A 14965-nucleotide genomic window follows, 5' to 3' on the forward strand; every position below is an offset into this window, starting at 1 on the left:
GCATACGTGCTTAAAACAGACAGTATCTGTGAGTGAGCAACTATGGTTTCCCATGATGCATCACTCCTGAGTAGGCAAATCATCTGTTTATGCCCATGAAGCCAGGCTGCACATCCAAAACTGCTGGTGTATGGCAACCTATAGCTTATACATTTAACAGAGCCACATCAACCCAACATGAATACAGCCTGTTTCAGACTATCTGGTCCACATCAGGAGAAAGTCCAAAACAGGCTGTATATGTTGGGTTGATGTGGCTGTGTAAAGCTTATAAGCTATAGGCTTGCTATACACCAGTGGTTCTGGATGTAAGATTGGCTTCAGTGGCATTAAGAGATGAACTATCACAAATACCTTCTGTTTTACGAAGGCAAATTATACTCAGCCTCGCTTTTTAAGGCCTCTTGCACACTGCAAGTGATTCAGATTCAGATTCCGCTTTTTAACCTCCTTGGCGGTATGAAAAATACCGCCAGGAGGGAGCGCAGCAGTTTTTTTTAAATTTTTTTTTTTTTTTATCATGTAGCGAGCCGAGGGCTCGCTACATGATAGCCGCTGCTGAGCGGCATCCCCCCGCCCGCTTCGATCGCCTTCGGCGATCTCCGATCAGGAAATCCCGTTCATAGAACGGGATTTCCTGGAGGGCTTCCCCCGTCGCCATGGCGACGGGGCGGGATGACGTCACTGACGTCGGGACGTCATTGGGAGTCCCGGGCCACCCCTCGGCGCTGCCTGGCACTGATTGGCCAGGCAGCGCTGGGGTCTGGAGGGGGGGGGGGCCCGCGCCGCAGCAGATAGCGGCGATCGGGCAGGGGCCGGCGGCGATCAGAGTGCTGGCGCAGCTAGCAAAGTGCTAGCTGCGTCCAGCAAAGCAAAAATTATGAAAATCGGCCCAGCAGGGCCTGAGCGGCACCCTCCGGCGGCTTACCCCGTGTCACACACGGGGTTACCGCCAAGGAGGTTAATCAGTTTTTACATCAGATTCCGATTCCAATTTGCAGTGTGCAGGGAACAAACTGCAAATCGGAATCTGAATCGGATGTAAAAACTGATTAAAAAGCGGAATCGGAATCACTTGCAGTGTGCAAGAGGCCATAAGAGGGCCTTTCAATCTCTTTTAGCCCATAGTACTTTCCTATTGGCTCTGGGTCTGATTTGACCTGTCCAAACATATGTAATGTAATGATATCCACTAGGCCCTCACATGAGGTGTTTTGTGCAAAGGGGAATATTTCAGAGCCTAAATCTCTGTACACTGGTTCCAAACACAGGTTTATTGGTGCTATATAACTATCAAATTCATACTTGTGATTTTAGCAATGCCACAGCAAAAGCTGTGGACCCCACAGGAAGTCAGCCTGTGAACTTCTGCGGCAGATGTGAGAAAGCTGGTTTTGTTATTACTACAATGTTTCAGCTTTACAATGTAACAAAACAATTAAAAACATATTTAAAAAGAAACCTTGAATATACTGCCAATGCTCTGGATCTTGGGATCCTTTGCCTTGACTTGTTAAAGTGTGTGTTTTAGTTTCTAGCATTGGAGCAGACTTACATGAGGCAGCTGTAAGGCACAGACACCAGCAGGAGTTGGGTCATGTACTCAGCAGTGGTGTGACACTGAGTTATTAGCTGAAGTGTGGCTGAGGGTTTCTCTCACAAGCACTGTGGCGTAGTGGTTAGCGCTCTCACCTTGCAGCGCTCTCACCTTGCAGCGCTCTCACCTTGCAGCGCTCAGTCCCCAGATTGCATCCCAGCCTACCCAGGTCAACATCTGCAAGGAGTTTGTATGTTCTCCCAGTGTCTGTGCGGGATTCCTCTGGGCACGGGCACAGTGTCCACCCATATCCCAAAAACATACAGATAAGTTAATTGGCTTCCCCCTAAATTGGCCGTAGACTATGATACATGCAGTACACAATACATACATAGACATATGACTATGGTAGGCTTAGATAGTGAGCCCCTCTGAGGGATATTTAGTGACAAGACAATATACTCTGTACAGCGCTGCATAATATGTTGGCGCTGTATGAATACTTAAAATAAATTCTGGTGGCAAGAACACATCGGAGGCACAGACTCTAAAGCTGCCCATACATCTCGGGAATTGTGGCAGTGTCATTCCTTATGATTTGGGTGTGTCCACATCACCTCTAGATGAAAGAAAAGTGATCAACTGACAGTCAACCAGGTACCACTGGTGACAGAGCATACTGGATGCAAGCCAATGGATCTGACACTCTGGAGCTGCTCATAAGTGATACTTTATACGGTTGGCATTTCAAATTATGTAGGTTAATGCTCAATTGTAAAAGTAACCCTGTGAAGGATCATTGTTCCCAATCTTGCAGTAAGGCTGTATCGTATGTAGCTGGAGTCCAAAAATGATGGTGCACCAAGCCCTCACTGGACCACAGAAGCGTGTTTACTTCAATGTTAAAAGCAGCACGCGGCAGTACTGGCACCCACTGTTTGCCGCTCTCATTTTCTGCAGGGGGAGAAACAAGCAATCTGGTTACTTCCATAGCATGTGCCATGTAATACAATGTCTGCATCTGCCTCTACAGTAGGAGTGTTGCATCTCACATGCAGGACTGTGGAGTCGGAGTTGGAGTAGAGGAGTCAGAGCAATTTTTGGGTACCTGGAGTCAGAGTTGGAGTCGGTGGTTTCATGTCTGCCTCTGCCTGTGTAGTAGGAGTGTTGCATCTCACATGCAAGACTGTGGAGTCGGAGTAGAGGAGTCAGAGCAATTTTTGGGTACCTGGAGTCAGAGTTGGAGTCGGTGGTTTCATGTCTGCATCTGCCTCTGCAGTAGGAGTGTTGCATCTCACATGCAGGACTGTGGAGTCGGAGTAGAGGAGTCAGAGCAATTTTTGGGTACCTGGAGACAGAGTTGGAGTCGGTGGTTTCATGTCTGCATCTTTACATGCAGGACTGTGGAGTCAGAGTTGGGGTCGGTGGTTTCATAAACTGAGGAGTCGGAGTTGGATGATTTTTTGTACTCACTCCATAGCCATGCAACATAAGCAACCTGAAGGAAGGAACACAGAGTTTTTGGACAGGAGTCCACTGGGGTCAGGAGATTGCCTGGTAAAGTACTCAGCCTCCCAGAAGACATGCAGGTGAGCTGGATGCTGCTGTGTATTTGTGGCCACATGCAGGCACTGCCCTGCACACTGTGATCCTCTGCCTCAATGCATGCTCTCTTCTATCTTTCCCTACATGATAGCTACAGTCCTATTCCATAACACGTCTGTCTACTGCTGTGCCCCTCTGTTGGTAATGAACGCACATTTTACAATTGGCCAAAGGGTAACCAGTAACTTTTTTGACCTCCACCTACCTGACATGTCAGTTCTCTTAAACCCCATCCATCTCTCATCTATCCTCCAAACCCCATATCACCTCTTCTGACACTCACCTAACCACCCATCTCATATAAATCCTTCTATCCTACAACTTCCCTGACCCTTATCTAGAGTCCCAGGAGCAAACTGCACCCAATGCACTGTCTTGAAGTTGTCTGCATGTTCTCCCCAATATGCATAGTTCTTCTACAGGCATGTTAGCTTCCTTTCAAAAAAATAAAAAACATACTAATAGGTTAATTCAGCCCATGAAAACTGCTCCTGGCTCTCGTAGAAACAATAGATTAGGAGACCCGCTACGGGAAAGTTATTCTTTTTTTTCTCTGTTAAATGCTGCAGGAAATGTGTCAGCATTACTTAAACATGGCAAAATAACAGGACTCCTGATTCCACATCATCACTTTCAAGCCAAGTAATAAGTGGCAGGGACACCTAGCATCACTCTGCTGAGGAGGGCTTCTCTAAACTTAACCCTAAGTGCCTGATTATGTGTAAGCAGTTACAGGCTGCTGGAACCAATCATCAGGAGCGGAGAGGGAAGTAGCTGATAGAGCTGGCACCTTGAAGCATTAGCTGTAGGAAGGTGAAGGAATGTGTGTTTTCTAGTTTACATTAGTTTTAAAACAGAGGTGTCCCACTTTTTAGTGATTGTATAACTACACTAACATCAAAGGAATACTATTAAAGTTTTACTAATTTCTGGCAACAGCATGAATCAATATGCCAACAACACTAAGAATGAATACAGTATATGTTTCTTCTGTGCAGTGTTTTTTTTTCTATCTACAAGGGCAAAAAAATCAGAGCCAGGAAATTATAGACCTGTAAGCTTAACATCAGTTGTATGCAAATTATTTGAGGGGTTACTAAGAGATACTATACATGACTTCATAGTAGAAAATAATCTTATTTCTCAGCATCAACATGGGTTTACTAAAGACAGGTCCTGTTTGACTAACATGCTCAGCTTTTATGAGGTAGTGAATGCTAATATGGATATTGGGAATGCTGTAGATGTGATATACTTGGACTTTGCAAAGGCCTTCGACACTGTTCCCCACAAAAAAGTCTGGTGCAAAAGTTGAGGATGCAAGGACTGGGGAAGAGTCTGTGTTCATGGATAGGGAACTGGCTAATGGACAGAAAACAAAGAGTTGTGGTCAATGGATCGTACTCAAAATGGGAGACTGTTAGCAGTGGGGTCCCACAGGGGCCTGTTCTGGGTCCAGTGCTCTTCAATTTATTTATTAATGACCTAGTAGATGCAGTAGTGAGCAATGTTGCTATTTTTGCAGATGATACAAAATTGTGCAGAATCATCAACTCTCAGGAAGATAGTGTCATATTGCAACAGGATCTGGATAGGATGGCTATATGGGCACATACATGGCAGATGAAATTCAATGTTGACAAATGTAAAGTCATGCATTTTGGACGTACTAATGATCTAGCACCATACAAAATAAATGGGATACAGTTGGGGACATCAAACTTGGAGAAGGACTTAGGAGTACTCATCGACAACAAGTTAAATAATCGTACTCAATGCCAAGCAGCTGCAGCTAAAGCTAACTAAATTTTGGGATGCATTAAAAGGGAAATAAAAACTCGAGATGCTAGCATAATATTGCCCCTGTTTAAGTCTCTAGTAAGGCCACATCTGGAATATGGAATTCAGTTCTGGGCACCACATTACAAAAAAGATATTGCAGTTTTAGAGCAGGTGCAGAGACGAGCAACAAAATTGATACGTGGGATGGAAGGTCTCACTTATCAAGAAAGGTTAGATAAACTGGGTTTATTTAGTCTGGAGAAAAGACGCCTTAGAGGGGATCTAATTAACATGTATAAATACATCAGAGGGCAATAAAATAGCTTGGCGGATGAGCTTTTTGTCCCTAGGCCTTCTCAAAGGACTAGAGGACATGATCTGCGCATGGAGGAAAAACATTTTAGCCATTTATTTAGGAAAGGGTTCTTTACAGTAAGAGTGATTAAGATGTGGAATGCATTGCCACAGGAAGTCGTTATGGCAAACTCTATACCTGCATTTAAAGGGGGCTTAGATGCTTTCCTTGCATTGAAAGACATCGATGGCTACAATTACTAGGTAATGCCTAATGATGTTGATCCAGGGATTTTATCTGATTGCCATCTGGAGTCGGGAAGGAATTTTTCCCTTTAGGGGCTAATTGGACCGTGCCTTGTAAGGGTTTTTTCGCCTTCTTCTGGATCAACAGGGATATGTGAGGTAGTAGGCTGGTGTACTTTATACTGGTTGAACTCGATGGACGTATGTCTTTTTTCAACCAAAATAACTATGTAACTATGTAATTACATTACCGACGGCGTCCCCTTAAGAAACTGACGGCGACGGATAATGGACGAGCTCATTATAGAGGTGATTCCTCTTTTTGAGCGTGGCAGTAGAATCTCCTATTGTGAGGCTCCCCCACACCAGAGCGCGTTATACAGCGCGTGCCCCGCCAAACTAAGGTGCTATGAAGAGCGAGAGACAACCGCTCTCGCTCCTAATCTGCCCCTCATCGTGAAAGTAACTTCCATGTGCGAGGAGCCTTTGCTTCATTGGTTGTTTGCCGTTGCTAAGCAACGGCAAACGAATGAGCCGGAGGAGGGCGCGTCATTGCTCCGAAAGGAGTCGAAGAGGAGAACTTTATTGGGCGGTAGGCAGGGGGCGGGCACAGCCACAACCACAAGTAGTCTCTGTGGAGAGGATTCCACAGGCTACTGTGAGGAGAATGCGGCCAGCAGATTACTGAAGGGGATTTTGACACGCCCTCCTTCGGCTTCATATTCGGCTCCTTTCGGAGCAATGACGTGCCCTCCTCCGGCTCATTCGTTTGCCGTTGCTTAGCACACAACCAATGAAGCAGAGGCTCCTCACACATGGAAGTTACTTTCATGATGAGGGGCAGATTAGGAGCGAGAGCGGTTGTCTCTCGCTCTTCATAGCACCTTAGTTCGGCGGGGCACGCGCTATATAACGCGCTCTGGTGTGGGGGAGCCTCACAATAGGAGATTCTACTGCCACGCTCAAAAAGAGGAATCACCTCTATAATGAGCTCGTCCACTATCCGTCGCCGTCAGTTTCTTAAGGGGACGCCGTCGGTGAGGTAGATAGAAAAAAAAAACACTGCACAGAAGAAATATATACTGTATTCATTCTTACTGTTGTTGGCATATTGATTCATGCTATTGCCAGAAATTAGTAAAACTTTAATAGTATTTCTTTAAATAATTTGCCATCTTAAAATAGAAGGTATTTGCCATAATTCAGTTTTAAGGTTAGAAACTGTGGTTGCAATCTCAAGGCTGAATTATCACAAATGCCTTTTGTTTTGAGAGGGCAAATTATACTCAGTGTTGCTTTGTAGTATGAGGGCTTTTCGGTCTCTTTTAGCCCCTTATACTTTCCTTGTCATTCTGGGTCACCATGAGCTATCTGGGTAATCTTTAGTACACTATCATTATAAAGTAAACATGCACAATATCCCCTTTAAATTTGTGCCACCCATCAGAATCAAACTTGATTCTGTGAGTGGTATCGCTGGCCACAATACTGTACAGACGCATCGCTAGGTAACAGTCCAGCAATGCATTTTCTCCCTATGGAGGGAGGAGGAGGGGCATTAACACTGGGAATGAAGGAGCTGGTTCAGCGGGTGGAACAATGGACTCAGCCACTGATTGTCCCTTAAAGGTCCAGCATGCCAGATCATTAAGTGACCTCAGCTGACTTCAGGAGACAACTATACACATGCTAGATTCTCAACCAAGACAGCCTCAGCCGAGAACAGTTTAGTGAGGCATTAATGTTCTTTATTCTTGTAAATAGTCGCTTGCAAACAGGGATGACAAAACACCATGACATGAATAAGATGTGATTTTGCTTCTTGTGTGTATTGCATTTATATAGAGGCAGATTTGCATCTCATGAATAAGATATGATGGTAAAGCATGGGATATTCATCTGTAGGAAGATAAGGCCAATGAAAGTCTGGTAAAGAGACATGATCACATTTTCCTGAAAATAAATGCCAGACAAACATTCAATTTGAAATTTGTCAGGTGACATAATTATGTAGATTAAAACCTGAGTCATAAATACTCACAAATATTGATCATTCTCCTGGAAATCTTAAAATCTGTTTCAAAACTCTACCACCAAATTGAAAAGCAAAGCTGCATATTTTTCACCGCTCAAAGGACTGTGTTTAGCCAAAACGCCAAATCCATAAAAATGTTTTTCTTAAAGCAAACCTAAAGTGACCTAAAAGAAAAAAAATAGAAAAGGGAAGGCTCTGAAACCCATACTCCTCGTTCCACCGCTGTCCCCCATTCCAAATGTGTGCTTTTGGGACTCCTCAAAAAGCTTCGGAAGCAATTGAGCCAACAAGTATTTCAAAAGACAGGCACGTCCATATTGTTCATACACAAGCCCAGGCTCCTTCTCGTGCAGTACATGGATCTGTTCATCTTCGGAAATACTCATGGACACCTGTACTTCTGAGAGTTGCCCAAGGAGGGCAGAAGACATATTTGACCTGCTGGTCGAATAATGTCGAATAATTTCACCGGGGGGGGGGGGGGGGGGCGTTTGGGCAGCAGTGAAGGCTTTATGGCATCCAGAGCCTTCCCTCTACATAGGTGAGTAGCTAGGGGTTTTTTTTAGGTCGCTTAAGGTTCACTTTAATTTGGGATTGAAGTTTATGGCTTTATGTTAGGTGGCATTCATTGCCATCCTGGACCATATGCAGCCTACAGGCCGTGGGATGGACACCAATTTATAGGACTCCAACTGCTGGGTTCGTCATTCTGTCCTCAGATTTTCAATGAAACCAGCAACTTCAGTGTGGAACAAGTGAGTAAATGTTTGGGCACAGAGAAGATCAGGAACTTCTAACTCATACACACTAACCCACCAGGCGTGTTGCCACTGGCATTAGGTGTAGTTCTTCTTTAAAGTAAGCGGTTTTCAAAAAGCATGAAACTGCAACTGTACAGATGTACATACTTTTTCCCTCCAGTAACAATATCTGTTTTATAGATGTGTCCAACCTTTTATTAATCCTGGATAAACACACACATCTGTGAATGATTTAAGATAAAGAAGTTATGTTGCTGACTGCCATCATCATTCCAGCACTTGTGGTAAGTCAGCCAAGGCCTGCCAAAAAGCGTCAGGAGATTTTACATGTATATGCACAGCTAGGAAGGAATACTCACTTTATAATGCAGGAATACAGGACAAGGACAGGCACCAAAACCACAAGAACCGTCAGGAGATTTTACATGTATACGCAAAGCTAGGAAGGAATACTCACACTATAATGCATGAATACAGGACAAGGACAGGCACCAAAACCACAAGAACCAGCAGGAGATTTTACATGTATATGCACAGCTAGGAAGGAATACTCACTTTATAAGGCATGAATACAGGATGAGGACAGGCACCAAAACCACAAGAACTGTCAGGAGATTTTACATGTATACGCACAGCTATGAAGTAATACTCACATTATAATGCAGGAATACAGGACAAGGACAGGCACCAAAACCACAAGAACTGTCATGAGATTTTACATGTATATGCACAGCTATGAAGGAATATTCAACACTATATTGCATAAATACAGGAGGAGGACAGGCACCAAAACCACAAGAACCGTCAGGAGGATTTACATGTACTGTATATGCACAGCAATGAAGGAATACTCACACTATAATGCAGGAATACAGGATGAGGACAGGCACCAAAACCACAAGAACCGTCAGGAGATTTTACATGTACTGTATATGCACAGCTAGGAAGGAATACTCACTTTATAATGCATGAATACAGGACAAGGACAGGCACCAATACCACAAGAACTGCCAGGAGAATATACATGTATGCGCACAGCTAGGAAGGAATACTCACACTTTAATGCAGGAATACAGGACAAGGACAGGTTCCAAAACCACAAGAACTGTCAGGAGATTTGACATGTACCGTATACGCACAGCTATGAAGGAATACTCACACTATAATGCAGGAATACAGGACAAGGACAGGCACCAAAACCACAAGAACTGTCAGGAGATTTTACATGTACACACACAGCTATGAAGGAATACTCACACTATAATGCATGAATACAGGACAAGGACAGGCACCAAAACCATGCACATAATACCATTGAAAGCCTATCCTATTTAAGTTGAAACTCCCTATTCACTCAGCTAAAGAAGATTTAAACATGTATCTCTGTTACAAACGTTTTTCAAATTAAATGTAATTAGTGGTCAGATATAAATTTCTAAAACAACACTTATAGCAAACGTTTGACTTTAATTCTTTTTTTCTTTTGTTTTTTTTTACAAAAAGCAGGGTAGTGGAGTCGGAGCAATTTTTGGATACCTGAAGTCGGTGGTTTCATAAACTGAGGGGTCGGAGTTGGATGATTTCAGTACCAACTCCACAGCACTGGTAAGTATTAGACTAAGGAGTTGGAGTCAAGGAGTCGGAACCTTGAGTCAGAGTCGGAGGTTTCATTCAGAGTCAGGTGATTTTTTTTTTGTACCGAGTCCACAGCTCTGGAAAAAAGTCACATCCTTACCTCGGTAGAAAAAAACCCCTGGATCCTCCAGAGGCTTCCCACATCCTTCTCAAGACCACTGCCTCTGCCCAGGACCCTCTAAGAGTTCACAGCCGCGCTGCCCTCTGTGAATAAATGGAAAAACCTCTGCACGAGCGGCTCTCTGCAGCCATGCTTGTTCACGAATGGGAGCGATGCCGCATACACACCTCTTTGACAAACCCTTCATGGGGCCCGGCCTTTGAATGGCAAGCTCGAGGGGTATGCGGGAAGCCTCAGGTTTATCCAGAGGCTTACCTCTTCTAAGGTGATTACCTGCCTTGGGCACTTTTTTGCCTACAGGTACACTTTAATTTTCTATCCTGGAACCTGTACTCGGTTTCAGTAAAACATTGAAGCATTTCCTTTTTCTGCACAAATAATATGCTACACAAAGCCTGCTATTTTCCACATCTGCAGTAAATGAGTGACTGTCAGCAGTATGGACAATCCCATGACCTGTGTTTGGATAATGGTGAAGTAGCTAGGTGACTGTGTGCTCACAGTCAAGGTACACATTTTGTGTAATGAGTGGCATTATTCTTAGCAATTTCAATATATATATATATATATATATATATATATATTAGTTTATTTAATTAGTTTACCTCCTTCATTGTGATTTTGCTAGTCTAGTGCACATTTAGGGCTTGTTTCCACTGTAGCGGTGCGGAATCGCCTGGATTCCACCGCTGAAGAAATCGCATGCGGCTGCGTTTCCCCATGCGGATTTCCCCGCGATTTCGCATGCGATTTCGCATGGCAAGGAGCCATGCGAATTTAACCATGTCACTGCCTGTGTTAAGTTCCATTGGCTTTCATGCGAAATCGCATGCGAAATCGCGGGGAAATCCGCATGACAAAGCCGCATGCGATTTCCCTATTAAATACATTAGCGGCGATTCGCATGCATTCCACTCGCAGGCGAATTCGTTGACTCTTTTGAGCGTTTTTTTACCGCTGAAAAAAACGCACCTCAACAACGCTACAGTGGAAACAGGCCCATCCACTTGCATTACATGTGCGAATCCGCATGTGTTGGACACATGCGGATTCGCGATAGTGGAAACGAGCCCTTAACCTATCCACTAGCTCATAATTGCAAGCAGAGGAGAGATGTTACATTGCTACTGTAGGGTATAGGCACCATTTGAGCATAGAAGCACTGTGGCCAGTGCTTGTCACACCATTCTCAGCTTGAGACCACCAAGTTCATTTGTCTATGGGACAAAGCAAACAACTAGAAAGGAAAGCACAAATCTCCACCTCACAGCTGTTACCTCTACCACACACTCACAATATGAGCTACTGGCTCACCACATGATATCTCATAAGCCATGACCTCCAGTCCTCCACACAAGAACATATAATAGCTTAACTAAGGCACAAGAAATGACAGCAAAGACAACATCTGACAATAGTATTCTATGCTGCATCTCTTGGTTAGAGTAGAATTTTCTGCAATGTAGGTTTACATATTTTAAAGCCTCAAACCTCATATAACTGCTAGAGTGTTCTAGTCCAAGAGGGCTGGTCGATGGAAGCTTCTGCAGAGAGTCTTGCATATCTAGAGCCCTGATTCATTGCCAAGGGATCTAAACTGTCATACACTGTGCCATCTTCCATCCTCTGCTCTCCACAGCAACAGAATGCTTCGCTAGCCTATGGGCTAACAACACATCTATACAGCAGTCGGCCCCAAGACTGTTGCCTGAGGGATTAAGCCCCAATCACTGCAGGTGACAGTAAGTGTACATGTTTATAGCTGAAGCGTCGGGCCGGTGGAGAAAGCAGCGGAATAGTAAGTTACCGGTAAGAGTGTGCAGGTATAGATTCCTTTTAGGAGTAGGTAGGGGTAGGTTAGTGTTGTGATAAGATCCGCATGGACATCAGAAGTGCATAGACTGCATGTCAGATGTTTCCATTCATGCTGAATCACAATGCATGATTGCTAAGAAACTCCTGCAAAGGCAGTGTGATTTCCATTCATTATAATGAATGGAAACCACAACCACATTGGGAAGAAACCCATAGAAAGCTAAGTGTAATGTGTTGCAACGGCACTTGCATATTTCGCAGCGTGAATGTGGGAAAAAGGCCTTAAATAGGGTTAAGTTAGGATTAGGATATCAGCAGAATTACTTGCTGTACCATTCTGCCAAATTTTCCTGGCTCCCTTTTTGCATATATGCATTCCCAATACCTGCCTGTAGAATTCCGGCAGAATTGTAGCCTATTAGCAGCGAGTGAAAATAATTGAGGAATGGGACTTCATGAAGACACAGTCAAGGTATGTAAAGCTTCAGAAAAGACCACACAAATACCTTTTGTCAAACAAAAACAACCAGCATTCAAGCTTCACACCACTTTCTTTGCTTGCTGTGTGTGGAGCTGGTTAAATAAATCTCCCATTAGATGCTGTGTAGTACCCTTGTAGTACTACAATTTCCAGTTAAAGTGCACACTTCCTGTTCAAAACAATTGAATAAACATATCTCCCTGCATCTGTCAATATTTACCATCTCTTTATATGGACACATTGATGCTGAGCTGACTGACACACTGTTGCAAATACAGTAGCAGTACAATGACCTCACCACCCAATAGTAATGGATTCAATGCAATGAAATGATAGTCCTCTACTGTGTCTTATCATTGTCACTCTGGTAGTGTATAAACTCCTATAACTAACCAGTAAAGTAATGGAGCAGATTTCAGTAGTGAGTAGCCACTACATTTTCTACATGTAGCTGGAAATCCAGACCACCAGCCAAATGTACAATGAGTAAGAATGAAGCATGCAAGAGAATGAATTACTATATTGGGACATGAAGTTCCTGAATGCCCAGTATGAGTGATCAGAGTGTGGGATTATCACACAAGTATACTGTGATCAGACTGTAATGAGTGTCTAGAGAGTCAGCACATTGCTCATGTGATTATTCGCTGTAATCACAGCTAGCTCTGACATCACAGGCATTCAGCAGAGAGAAGTGTGCTCTCCCAGCCCTCCTGTAGCATAAAGCCCCCCCGTAGGTCCCCCGCTTGTGTACTTACCGGTACTTACACGTGCGCTGGGCTGGCCGCTGTCCCCCTTGCCATGGCACAGTCACACAGGCCACTTCTCTGCTGGGCACCGGTTGCTTAATAGGTGCAAGAAGTTTTCCTCCCACAGATGACGTCTCCTCCGCCTTCCCCACCTCGGAGCCTGCTTCCCGCACAACAAAGGAGGAGCTGCCAGGCTTTGTGTATTGCTCTTTATTGAGTTTAGTGTTCTATAGGGCGAGGATGTCGCCTGTGCAAGAGCCCGGCAGACAAGGGGTGGCTGTGTCACTTTTGCAAAGTATCTGTCCCGACAGAAGGAAGTGAAGCGACGAGGGACAGACTCAGCAGAGAGCTAAAGATTCTCAGCTCTGCTGTACACTTTACTTCCAAGTCCGGCTCTGCATTAACAGTACGAGGGGCTCAATATATATGTGTGTCTGTGCGAGAGAGAGAGAGCGCTGCTGGGGCTCAAAAGGAGGAGTCTGGATTCATCATCACTGGCTCTGCCGCTAGTGCGCCCCTACTGGATTCAAGCACACACTGCATACCCTTCTCTGCACAATATCAATGATAAAAGCAGTAGCGCATTGGACCTTGCTAGCCATCTGAACTGAAGTTTTGATGTGGGATAGAATAGATGGTACCATTTATTGGATAACTTTACAAAATTAAATTAGTTTTTCAAACTCTGTTTCCTCACTCAGCATGATAATAGCAAAGCTGCTTGGCTACAGTGCAAACATTAGGGCTGGTTCAGACGGACGTTTGCAGAGCGTTTACTGCCAGCGTTCGGGGCTTGGCGTTAAACGCTCCCATTCAAGTGAATGGGAGCGTTTGTACCAAGCTTTTATGCGCGTTTGCACAAACGCGGCGTTCGGGTCCCGATTTTTACTGGCGTTCAAGGAGCCCCTGGAAGCTACATGTTGCTTCCAGGGGCGGTTAACCGCGACGGGTAATGTCCCCCTAGGGGAAGAAAAAACGCGACTGCATCCGAACGCAATGCGAACGCTGCTGAAAGCCTGAGCGCATCACGAACGCAACGCCAACAAACGCGACGCCTCCAAACGTCCGTCTGAACCAGCCCTTACACTAGAGGGTGCGTTCTGAGTAGTGATGATGGTAATCTGCTAATTACAATTAGTTCAGGCATTTTCCTACCTCTATCTGGCCAGCAGGCGCCAGTCAGCCAATCAGGTGCACGGTCATACACCCTTTGCCTGCCATAACGATCTAGCAGGATCTGCACAGATTAGCATTCAGGTGGGAGGCTTGGTTGGACATAATCGTTGATTACATCTTTTACAGGGACCGCCGCGTGTAGGCATCTCCCACACAGTCCCCTCCCACCACTCACCTGTCAACCGCATCCTGGTAGGGACTTCTGGAGGTGAGAGAGCCAGGGCTCGCCCACATTTCCCTCTGGGTATCGCATGGTGGTTTGGGGGCCCCAGCAAGTGAGAGAGGCTGGGGCCCCTGGCTGTCGTGCGAACCAGTGTTTTTGATTTTAAATTTCTGTTTTTGCAGCTACCAGGATGCGGTTGACAGGTGAGTGGTTAGGGAGGGGACTGTGTGGGAGATGCCTACACGCGGCGGTCCCTGTAAAAGATGTAATCAACGATTACGTCCAACCAAGCCTCCCACCTGAATGCTAATTTGTGCAGATCCTGCTAGATCGGTATGGCAGGCAAAGGGTGCATGACCATGCACCTGATTGGCTGACTGGTGCCTGCTGGCCAGATAGAGGTAGGAAAATGCCTGAACTGGTAGTGGGCAATTGTGTGTTTTGCAGTTTGCATTCAGTTTGGAGGTGATGGGGTGAAGTTCCTGGAGGTGAGAGAGCCAGGGCTCGCCCACATTTCCCTCTGGGTATCGCATGGTGGTTTTGGGGCCCCAGCAAGTGCGAACCA

General features: G+C 45.0%; 1 protein-coding gene across 1 annotated transcript in view; it reads right to left on the reverse strand.

The window, feature by feature from the left end:
- CEMIP2 (cell migration inducing hyaluronidase 2) overlaps positions 1-13525 on the reverse strand; it is a 145740-nt gene extending 132215 nt beyond the window's left edge. The window contains exon 1 of the mRNA XM_068236357.1: positions 13071-13525. The gene's annotated coding sequence lies outside the window, so the exon portion shown is untranslated. The remainder of the gene's footprint in view (positions 1-13070) is intronic.
- Positions 13526-14965: the final 1440 nt, after the last annotated feature.

This window comes from Hyperolius riggenbachi, chromosome 1, assembly GCF_040937935.1.
Source record: "Hyperolius riggenbachi isolate aHypRig1 chromosome 1, aHypRig1.pri, whole genome shotgun sequence".
NCBI lineage: Eukaryota > Metazoa > Chordata > Amphibia > Anura > Hyperoliidae > Hyperolius > Hyperolius riggenbachi.